At 36.8% G+C, this 12,357-nt stretch overlaps 1 protein-coding gene and 1 pseudogene across 9 annotated transcripts in view; both read left to right on the top strand.

Annotated features, from left to right (window-relative positions):
- ROBO2 (roundabout guidance receptor 2) overlaps window positions 1-12,357 on the top strand; it is a 1,647,790-nt gene that overhangs the window by 550,294 nt on the left and 1,085,139 nt on the right. The window lies entirely within an intron of this gene.
- On the top strand, window positions 1,822-6,576 carry LOC113917269 (annotated as a pseudogene).

Genomic DNA, 12,357 nt, shown 5'->3' with positions numbered 1-12,357 from the left:
GATACTCTTCATTATCCTAACCTATATGAATTTGGAAAATATTATTTATAAAAATGGTAGAAATAAAGATACTGAATAAATATATTGTTGAGGAAATGTTATTATGGCCCTTTAATCTTTGTTACTGAAAAATCATAGATATTTGTTGTTGATGCCTTTGGGGGGTTCGTTTAATCCTTTTAAAGTCTTATTTCTTTTTCTGTAACTTCACATAAAACTCTTCTGAATGTCAGTTTTTCCTGCTATCTTACCTTCAACTCAGTTTCTCCAGCCCACAGATTGCCTTAAGGACTAAATTCTCCATGACAGAAACATTTTAAAATTTGTTTTTGCTTATTACTGGGAAAGCCCAGAAGATCGATGAGTATCAGAATGGACTATTCAACCTTCCTTTTCTCTCTTTTCTTCAGTGTTCTTCAACGGCACCTGTTGACTAATGACAGTGCAGATCAGCCCTTAGTTTGAGACCCATATAAATCTGAGGGGTGTTATTATCTTGCATTTTCCTTAAGAAAGTGATTGGGGTAAAAGAACCTAAATTCAACCTTTTTTTTCTCCTTGTGGCTTTTTCACTTCTAGCTGATTTCAGAACTGTCCTTCCACTGTGCAGTCCTCTCTCCCTGACCTTCTGTTCCACACGGATGAACCCTGTTAATAGCTAATCTTTGTTCTGTGATAGCAACCATTTCTAATCTGGGATGTTCAAATTAGCAGTTTTCCTTAACTTGTGGCTAATTAGAGTTATTTTTTAACCCGATTTTAAATGTGGTTTCTTCAAATCTCTTGCTTTCCTCTTCTGTGACTTTCTATTGCTCAGCAATCTTTGCAATTCAAAACAGTGTTTGGATGAAAGGGAAAAATTGATGCTTTAAGTTAATTTGATTTGTTTCCATATTTTGGGGGTGATTTGTAACTTTAAGAAATTGGTATGCTTATTATTTTATTCTTAAATGTATTTCCTTGTTTCCAAACTATCACCAAACAAAAACAAGCAAAAACCTGAGATACTTAATTTTTTTTTCCAAAAAAATAGATACTGGAAATTTTAAACTTATCCAACCAAATATGTACACATTATTTTTGCTCTCTATTATATACATTTGCACATAAAGCCTAAGCTTTTCTTTTCTCCTTTACATAACAACAGCTAAAAATATTTATTATACACCTATTCTGTGTCAGAAACTGTGTCACATATTAGGAATATAGTGAGAGAGAAACAAGTTCTGTCCTTTATGTTGTGGAACTCTATAAAATAGAGTTAATAACTGAATGGCTCAGCTACTTTCTGTCAAGCACTCATTGCCATTTCTTTTGCAGTGAACACAATTTGTTCCAACTGTCACTTGTAGAAAAACTAAGAGGTCTTCAAAGCAACATGTGCAGTTTCTTGGTTATTCATTTATGTCCAATTTCCTCTTAATTTCATTTGCAGGTTTTATATTGGCTGGTGGCATGTGGTACTGAGAGCCCTGAAGCATTTAAGAAAGTGAAAAGCAGAAAGAAAGAAAAAAAAACATGAAACAGAAAGTCCGAGGTGAAAAGCTAGATTTAGACACCTGATAGACGTAGTTTTATTTGTAGTTTCCTCTGCAAAATGTTTGAAACTTTAATAGGATTATATGCCTAAAGTCAGAATTTTATTCTGTGCAGTTTATGTAAGTGAGGAGTGGATATTTTACAATCTTGATTTGGGCTGATAATGTATGCTTTATAGTAAGAATTTGTAACTGGGACTTGGTCAGCAACAAAAAGCTGCCAAGGCTGTTTTGCCACTCTGCCAGATGCCCCCAAAATGTCCTTTTCTCCCTTCCTCCCTCCATGCGCACACCCATCATTGCTCACCCCAAGGAAGAATCTATGCAGGTTACAGAGAGTGAGTTTACTCCCTCTTATGACCTTCCCCCAGATTTGGGAAGCCTACACAAAAATTGCATTAATGAATTTGACGTTCAAAATGTGACCCAAAACACATTCTCATATTCAGTTGTAGATTTCCTATCATTATTGGAGAGGCGGCAACCATAAAGTGATTTGATGTATTATATTTTTTCAATATTATATTTTGTTAGTAGACTGTGAACTTGGCTGTCACTCCACTTTAAAATTTACCAGTGCTCTTGTCCACACTCTCTTTTCTTCTTTCACCCTCTCCCAACCATTTCTAGTGAAACAAATCTCCAGAGAATCATAAAATCATAGAAAATTAAACTAGAAAAGACCCGAGAGATCAGATTTTCTATATCCTTTATTTTAGAGATGAAACTGAGGCTCAATTTTCTATAATCTGACAAGCATTATGACCTAAAAATAGTATTCAAGGGAAATATAAATGTTGTTAGAAGGAGAACTTTCCCAGGCAGAATGACATTCTGTAATAGTCTGCAAGTCCCTGTGGGTAATTAGGCAGATGGTTTATTGCTTAATCTCTAAGTCAAGTTCAGGTTTTCTCTCCTTACTTTAAAAAGTAAATGTTACTCAAAGGGATAGTGAGTTTTTTACACAGTTAAGAAACAGACATGGGAAATACCAGACCAGTTTTCAGCAAGATTATGTTTAACTTATTAGATGAGAAATAGGTCTAGTTATATGATATTTCATATATACATTTTTTAATCTCATATGATTTTCTTCAACTTTTCTGTAATAAAATATGCACACAGTGTGATTGGAAAGTACGGTGTTTTTTGAATGGGCATGAATACATGTAAATATATATATTTAAAAGTTTTATTTGTATACATACATATGTATAAATATGTTTGAAGAATGCATTTGCTCATTTAGGTGAATTCCACCATATTCTAAGAATATAGTTGCCTATTTAAAAATTTGCAGCAGGGGTGGAGATTAGCAGTAACTAAGAGGAAAAGAGAAAAGTAAAGGCATGACAATTTGTTAAATCCTTACCATGGGTCAGGCGTCAGACTACTGGCTTTATGTATATCTCAATCAATCTTCACAATAACACTAATAGGTTGATGTCTCTTCATCTCTGCAATAAAAATGTTGAGGCTCTAGGGAGGTTAAATGACTCTCCTTGGGTCACATGATGGCAAGTGGTAGAGTATGAATTCCTGCTCAAATCCAATTGGCAGCAAAGAAAAACAGCTAAAGATAAAATGGCATTTACTATTCATAAGTATTTTACATATATTTTTTTACATATATTGATCCATTTTATCGTCATAGAAACCAATGGTGTTGATATGGTTATTCCCATTTTATAGACAGGAAACTAAAGCCATTAGGAGCTTTAGTAACCTGCTGAAGTGCACACAGCTAGAGTGACACATCCTGGAGACAAATCAGGTTGCCTAGCTTCACTCTGTACTTAAATTCACTTGTCTACACTGCTCTCCAAAGTGGATACCTTGTTTCTTTCATCATGATCAACTTTCTGAAAATGCTTTGAGGCACAAAACATCAACAATCACATATCTTGGGAGTAGGAGACTTTAATTTCATCTGGTCCCAGGACTTCAGCTAGATAGCTATCAAATCATTCTGAACTCAACCAGAGATCTAAGAAAAGGATAGCTGCAACTCTACAAATAGAAAAGCAACTATTTTCTGCAAAGATGACAAGATGGAAAAACTCACCTCCAAAATAGAGAACAAGAGGCAGTACTGACTGCCAGGGACCTAATCAGTACAGATATAAGTAAGATGTTGGAACTAGAGTTCAGAATAATGATTATAAAGATACTACCTGGGCATGAAAAAAAGCATAGAAGACACTAGGGAATCCCTTTATGGAGAAATAAAAGAACTAAAATCTAATCAATTCAAAATAAAAAAGGCTTTTCATGAGATGTAATAAAAAATGGAGGCTCTGACCCCTAGGATAAGTGATACAGAAGAGAGAATTAGTAATATAGAAGACAAAATGATGGAGAATAAAGAAGCTGAGAAAAAGAGAGATAAACTGGATCATGTGGGGTGAATTTGAGATATAAGTGATACCATAAAGCCAAACAATATTAGAATGATTGGGATCCCAGAGGAAGAAGAAAGAGAGAGAGAGAGAGAGGGACGGAAGGTATATTGGAGCAAATTATAATGGAAAACTTCCCTAATCTGGAGAAGGAAACAGGCATTCAAGTCCAGGAGGCACAGAGAACCCCCCTCAAAATCAATAAAAATAGGTCAACATCCCGACATATAATAGTGAAACTTGCAAATCTCAGAGACAAAGAGAACATTCTGAAAGCAGCTCGGGATAAGAGGTCCATAACCTACAAGGGTAGAAAATATTAGACTGGCAGCAGACCTATCCACAAAGACCTGGCAGGGCAGAAAGGACTAGCATGATGTATTCAGAGTGCTAAATGAGAAAAATATGCAGGCAAGAATTCTTTATTCAGCTAGGATGTCTTTCAAAATAGAAAGAGAGATAAAAAGCTCCCAGGACAAACAAAAACTAGAAGAATTTGTGATCACCAAACCAGCCCTGCAAGGACTATTAAAAGGGATTCTTTAAGTGAAGAGAGAGCCCAAAAGTAACAAAGACCAGAAAGGAACAGAGACAATATACAGAAACAGTGACTTTACGGGTAATAGAGTGGCACTAAATTCATATCTTTCAATAGTTACTCTGAATGTAAATGGGCTAAATGCCCCAATCAAAAGACTCAGGGTGTCAACTTGGATTAAAAAGTAAGACCCATTGATATACTGTCCTCAAGAGACTCATTTTAGACCCAAAGACAACTCCAGATTGAAAGTGAGGGTGTGGAAAACCATTTATCGTGCTAATGGATATCAAAAGAAAGCTGGGGTGGCAATCCTTATATCAGACAAATTAGATTTTAAATTAAGACTGTAAGAAGAAATGAGGAAGAACACTATATCATAATTAAAGGGTCTATCCAACAAGAACTAACAATTGTATATATTTATGTCCCTAACATGGGAGCAGCCAATTATATAAACCAATTAATAACAAAATTAAAGAAACACATCGACAATAATACAATAATAGTCAGGGACTTTAACACCCCACTCACTGCAATGGACAGATAATCTAAGCAGAAAATCAACAAGGAAACAAAGGCTTTGAATGACACACTGGACCAGATGGACTTTACAGATATATTCAGAGCATTTCATCCTGAAGCAACAGAATACACATTCTCGAGTGCACACGGAACATTCTCCAGAATAGATCACATACTGGGTCACAAATGAAGTCTCAACTGGTACCAAAAGATTGGAATCATTCCTTGCATATTTTCAGACCACAGTGCTTTGAAACTGGAGCTCAGTTGCAAGAGGAAATTTGGAAAGAACTCAAATATGTGGAGGCTAAAGAGCATCTTACTAAAGAATGAATGGGTCAACCAGGAAATTAAAGAAGTATTAAAAAAGTCATGGAAACAAATGAAAGTGAAACACAACTGTTCAAAACCTTTGGGATGCAGTAAAGGGTGTCCTAAGAGGGAAGTATATAACAATACAAGCCTTTCTCAAGACACAAAAAAGATCTCAAATACACAACTTGACCTTACATCTAAAGGAGCTGGTGAAAGAACAGCAAATAAAGTCTAAACCCAGTAGGAGAGGAGAATTAATAAAGATTAGGGAAGAAATCAATGAAATAGAAACCAAAAGAACAGAACAGATCAACGAAACTAGGAGCTGGTTCTTTGAAAGAATTAATAAGATTGATAAACCTCTGGCCAGACTTATCAAAAAGAAGAGAGAAAGGAGAATGAGACGAAGATGGAACTGAAGCCTGGCACAGGCAGTGGACACAGTCCTGCCAAGAGCCGAAGATGTCAGTGAACACATCATACTCAACATCAGGTCACCAGTGATAACCTGAGTCTACATGACATGGTGGCCTGGATCTGTGAGTCTCTGCAGCTGAATCTGACGAAGATCGAACAGTTGTGCTAGGGACTGCCCATTGTCAATTTATGGACATGCTGTTCCCTGGATCCATTGCCTTGAAGAAAGTGAAATTCCAGGCTGAGCTAGCACATGAATACATCCAGAACTTCAAAATACCACAAGCAGGTTTTAAGAGAATGGGTGTTGACAAAATAATTCCTCTGGACAAATTAGTGAAAGGAAAGTTTCAGGACAATTTTGAATTTGTTCAGTGGTTCAAGAAGTTTTGTGATGCAAACTATGATGAAAAAGACTATGACCTGTAGCTGCTAGACAAGGTCAAGAAACTGCAGTGGCTCCCTCCCTTGTTGCTCCAGCTCTGAACAAACTAAAGAAATCTCTCAGCTCTAGCAGTGCAGCTCCCCAGAGGCCCATTGCAACACACAGAACAACTGCAACCCCTAAGGCTGGGCTGGGTGCGGTGGAAAAGAATCCTGGTGTGGGCAATGGGGATGATGAAGCAGCTGAAATGATGCAGCAGGTCAATTCACCGTCGAAGACTTGGAGAAAGAAAGAGATTTCTACTTTGGAAAGCTAAGGAACATTGAATGGATTTGCCAGGAAAACAAGGGGGGGAAACAACACTGTATTGCAGAGGTTGTGGACATTGTCTATGCCACAGACGAAGGCTTTGTGATACCTGATGAAAGGGGCCCAGAGGAGGAACAAGAAGAGTATTAACAGCCTGGACCAGCAGGGCAACATCTGAATTCTTCACTCCAAATCATGTGCTTAACTGTAAAATACCCCCTTTTATTATTCTTAGAGGACTTACTGGTTTCTTTTCATGAGCAAACAGTACCTCTTTTTAAAGTGCACTTTGCAGGAGTTTCACCCCTTTTCCAATGAGTTTGAGTGAGGAACTTTTACCCTTTAGCAGAGCAGTATTAACATCTACTTGTGTCACCTAGGGAACAAAAAGGCTGACCATGGGGCTCACCGTATGGACGCTGGTAACACTGATTGCTGGAGAAGGTGTTTTTATGGAATACACTGAGGTGGAGACTTTAGTAGAGAAATGTACAGACTGATTTGAATTTTAAGCTAATGTGAAATCTTGGCAGAGAACGTTTTAATAAATAAATGCCTTAAGAGTATTTAAAATAAAAAAGAAAAAGAAAAGAAAAGAGAAAGGAGCTGAATAATTAAAATCAGGAATTAAAGAGGAGAAATCACAACCAACACCAAAGATACAAACAATTATAAGAACATATCATGAGCAACTATATGCCAACAAATTAGGCAATCTGGAAGAAATGGATGCATTACTAGAAACTTAAAAACTACCAAAACTGAAACAGGAAGAAATAGAAAACCTGAAAAGACTCATAACCAGCAAGGAAATTAAAGCAGTCATCAAAAATCTCCCAACAGAGTCCAGGGCCGGATGGCTTCCCAGGGGCATTCTACCAGACATTTAAAGAAGAATTAATACCTATTCTTCTGAAGCTGTTTCAGAAAATAGAAATGAAAGGAAAACTTCCGAGGCCAGCATTACCTTGATCCCGAAACCAAAGACCTCACCAAAAAGAATTACAGACCAATATCCCTGATGAACATGGATGCCAAAATTCTCACCAATAACCACCCTATAGGATCCAACAGCACATTAAAAGAATTATTCACCACGACCAACTGGGATTTATTCCTGGGCTGCAAGGGTGGTTCAACATCTGCAAATCAATCAATGTGATACACTACATTAATAAAAGAAAGGACAAGAAACATATCCTCTCAATTGATGCAGGAACAGCATTGGACAAAGTGCACCATCCTTTCTTGATTCACAATGTAGGGATAGAGGGAACATAGCTCAATTTCATAAAAGCCATATATGAAAAGCCCACAGGGAATATGATTCTCAATGGGGAAAAACTGAGAGCTTTTCCCTTAAGGTTAGGAACATGGCAGGGATATCAACTATCATCAGTGTTGTTCAACATAGTATAGAAGTCCTAGCCTCAGCAACCAGACAACAAAAGAAATAAAAGAAGTCAAACTCTCACTCTTTGCAGATGACATGACACTTTATGTTGGAACACCCAGAAGACTCCACCCCAAAATTGTTAGAACTTATACAGGAATTCAGCAAAGTGGCAGGATATAAAATCAATGCACAGAAATCAATTGCATTTCTAAACACTAACAATGAGACAGAAGAAAGAGAAACTAAGAAGTCGATCCCATTTACAATCGCACCAAAAATCATAAGATATCTAGGAATAAACCTAACAAAAGAGGCAAAGGATCTGTACTCAGAACACTATAGAACACTCATGAAAGAAATTGAGGAAGACACAAAGAAATGGAAAAAACATTCCATGTTCATGGATTGGAAGAGTAAATATTGTTAAAATGTCTATGCTACCCAAAGCAATCTACACATTCAATTCAATTCCTATCAAAATACCATCAACTTTTTTCACAGAGCTGGAACAAATAATCCTAAAATTTGTATGGAACCAGAAAAGATCTTGAATTACCAAAGGAATATTGAAAAAGAAAACCAAATTGGTGACATCACAATTCCGGACTTCAAACTCTATTACAAAGCTGTACTCACCAAGACAGTATGATACTGTACAAAAACAGGCACACACATCAGTGGAACAGAATAGAGAACCCAGAAAATGACCCTCAACGCTATGGTCAACTAATCCTTGAGAAAGCAGGAAAAAATACCCAGTGGAAAAAAAGACAGTCTCTTTAACAAATGGTATTAGGAAAATTGGACAGCCACATGTAGAAGAATGAAAGTGGACCATTTTCTTACACCATACACAAAAATAGACTCGAAATGAATGAAAGACCTAAATGTGTAACAGAAATCCATCAAAATCCTAGAGGAGAGCACAGGCAGCAAACTCTCTGACCTCAGCCGCAGCAACTTCTTGCAACTTCTTGCTAGGCACTCTCCAAAAGCAAGGGAAACAAACGTGAAAATGAACTATTGGGACTTCATCAAGATAAAAAGCTTTTGTATAGCAAAGGAAACAGTCAACAAAACCAAAAGACAACCGACAGAATGGAAGAAGATATTTGCAAATGTCTTATCAGATAAAGGGCTAGTATCCAAAATCTATAAAGAACTTAACAAACTCAACACCCAAAGAACAAATAATCCAATCAAGAAATGGGCAGAAGACATGAACAGACATTTCTCCAAAGAAGACACACAAATGGCCAACAGACATGTGAAAAAATGCTCAACATTAATTCAGCATCAGGGAAATCCAAATCAAAACCACAATGAGGTACCACCTCACACCAGTCAGAAGGGCTAAAATGAACAAGTCAGGAAACGACAGATGTTGGCGGGGATGTGGAGAAAGGGGAACCCTCCTACACTGTTGGTGGGAATGCAAGCTGGTGCAGCCACTCTGGAAAACAGTGTGGAGGTTCCTCAAAAAGTTGAAAATAGAGCTACCCTACGACCCAGCAATTGCACTACTAGGTATTTACCCCAAAGATACAAATGTAGTGATCCGAAGGGGTACCTGCACCCCAATTTTATAGCACCAGTGTCCATAATAGCCAAACTTTGGAAAGAGCCCAAATGTCCGTGGACAGCTGAATGGATAAAGATGTGGTGTGTGTATATATATATATATATATACACACACACACACACACACACATACATACAATGGAATGCTACTCAGTCACCAAAAAAATGAAATCTTGCCACTTGCAACAACGTGGATGGAACTAAAGGGTAATATGCTAAGTGAAATAAGTTAGTCAGAGAAGGACAATTATCATATGATCTCACTTATATGTGGAATTTAAGAAACAAAACAGAGGATCATGGAGAAGAGAGGAAAAAATAATCCAAGATGCAATCAGAGAGGGACACAAACCATAAGAAACTCTTAATCATAGGAAACATACTGAGGGTTGCTGGAGGGGAAGGGGGTGGGCTAACTGGGTGATGGACATTAAGGAGGGAATGTGATGTAATGAGCAGTGGGTATTCTTTAAGGCTGATGAATCACTGACCTCTACCTCTGAAACCAATAATACATTATATGTTAATTAATTGAATTTAAATAAAAATTAATTAATTAAAAAATAAACATTTCATTAAAAGTGAAAAATTTAACCAATCATAAAAATGTTAAATTAAAAAAATAGCAATCACACATCTTGTCAACATACAGTACTGAGAATCCAAACAGGCTAATGCCTAAATGGTTTTATGCCATCTACATGCATTTTGTTCTCCTGCCATGACAAATACCCTATTTGTCTGAAATGAGAAATAGTTTTATGTAGATAGATAAGAAAGTACCATGTTCATATTACTTCTCATTTTAGATTAAAATACTCTTTAATATTATATTTTATAAAGTTACTGTCCTTTTGGAAAGTCCTGATGTTTATCTTCTTTATCATTCCAAGGAGAGTTCTCTCTCTCTCTTGTTCTTTATCATCATGGAGGATTCTCTTTTGTTTCTATATTTGGCAAAGATACATTGGCATAAGATTTAGAATACATTGAAATTACTTAATGTTAAATGTAATATATAGCACTATATTAGTTAGACATTATCAGGTAGGCTTCTGTAATAGAGACCAGAAATAAAATTGGTGGTACATAAAAAAAATTTGGGAGGAAGGCAGTCCACAAGAGTCACAGAGTGCCAACATGTCATCAAAGACCCAGGTGCTCTCTGTATTCTGCTCCAAAATGTCCGCTTGAGGTTGACTCAGAATTTCTGTGTTCCAGAAAGCAGGTGAGAGCGTCAAAGGGGTGCTCCTCCGAGCCAGGTCGGGTCTCTTTAAGAGGCCTTGCTGGAAGTTCCACACAGCATTTTTCATTCTTATATTAGTCACATGATAGCAACCAGTTAGCAAGGCAGATTAGGATAGTCTTTTATCTGAGATGATATGATGGTTTGACATCTTAAAATTTCCTATTTGTTAAAAAAAGCTAGTATACTTCAAGGCTATATATACCTATTCTAAAGTATCAGCTCACATCTTATCTAAATGTTACTACAGACTTAAACTCCCTGACGCATATTGCTGAACAAGCACTTACTAAATACTTAATTACAGGGCGCCTGGGTGGCTCAGTTGGTTAAGTGACTGCCTTCGGCTCAGGTCATGATCCTGGAGTCCCGGGATCGAGTCCCACATCAGGCTCCCTGCTCAGCGGGGAGCCTGCTTCTCCCTCTGACCCTCCCCCCTCTCATGCTCTCTCTCTCTCTCATTCTCTCTCTCAAATAAATAAATAAATAAATAAATAAATAAATAAATAAAATCTTAAAAAAATAAATACTTAATTACAAGCTAAAATTAGTCCTTGGCCATAGGGACTGATCAAAGATGAGTGACAGTTTATCCGTCTCTCAAAACCTAGATTTGATGAAGAAGAAAGACATATAAACTCATATCACATAATGTGAAATATATTTAAGATGTGGTAGTTATACAAAGAAGGAAAACTGACTTGTGAGTTGGGGGTGGACTGGAAAAGGAACTGGAAAAGCTTCCCAGAGGAGATGAAATGTGATCAGGAATGAGAAAGTTGAGTCAGATTTAACTGCAAATCAAGGAAACAATAACTCAGACAGAATAGGTTTCCAAAACCTTATTGCATATCCATTTATGTTTAATATGTAATGATAGTTTAATGCTTGAAGATATGACATAATTGCATGGCCAGAAATCCAAGGATCTAGATCAGGATCATCAAACAACTCACTGCTAAATCTTATTCGTGGCATGGTTTTGATAAATAAAGTTATTGGAACACAGCCATACCCATTGTGTCATAAGCATATTGTTTATAACTGCTTTCACACAACAGCTGACTTCTGCAGTGGCAGCAGAGACAAATGGTCTATAAAAGATAAAAATATTTATTATTTGTCCCTTTATAGAAAAAGTTTGCTGAATCCTGATGTCGACCTCAGATGTTTGCACAGGTATAAAACAATGATCTGATCATTTCAAAAATAAATTAACATGTAGGATGCCAAACCTTCCCAAAGTTCCTGGCTGCAACTACAAAGCAAAACAAGTTGGAGGGTTAAGGGTGAATAAACACACTACCATCAAGGGATAAGTTTAATAAACTAGTTTAACATCTTGAAAGAAACAACCATCATTGTATCCTATAAAAAAATATCAAATGTCCTAGATGTTACCTTCCTCACTTTTACGTACCAGGCAATTGGCATGTTAAACGTTAGAGACTGCCAAAATGGTAAACGTGGACCTTTTCCCCTTGTTAGAAGACCTATAAAACAGAAACAGAAATAGAGAAAAGGAAGTGATCTGTAAAATATGTGTTTCCATTTAGTACTCCTTTTTTTCCCCTTAAAGTATCTGGTTTAGGGTTTAGTACCTTTGACCTGGATCAGTCCTTACCTTTTCCCAATATTCCGACGCATTGATGTACTTGACAAGATCAATACAACTTGAACAGAGGAGGGAGAATCAAGGAACTTATGT

The sequence above is a fragment of the Zalophus californianus genome, chromosome 1 (genome assembly GCF_009762305.2).
Source record: "Zalophus californianus isolate mZalCal1 chromosome 1, mZalCal1.pri.v2, whole genome shotgun sequence".
Lineage (NCBI taxonomy): Eukaryota > Metazoa > Chordata > Mammalia > Carnivora > Otariidae > Zalophus > Zalophus californianus.
This window is presented reverse-complemented; position numbering and strand designations above follow the sequence as displayed.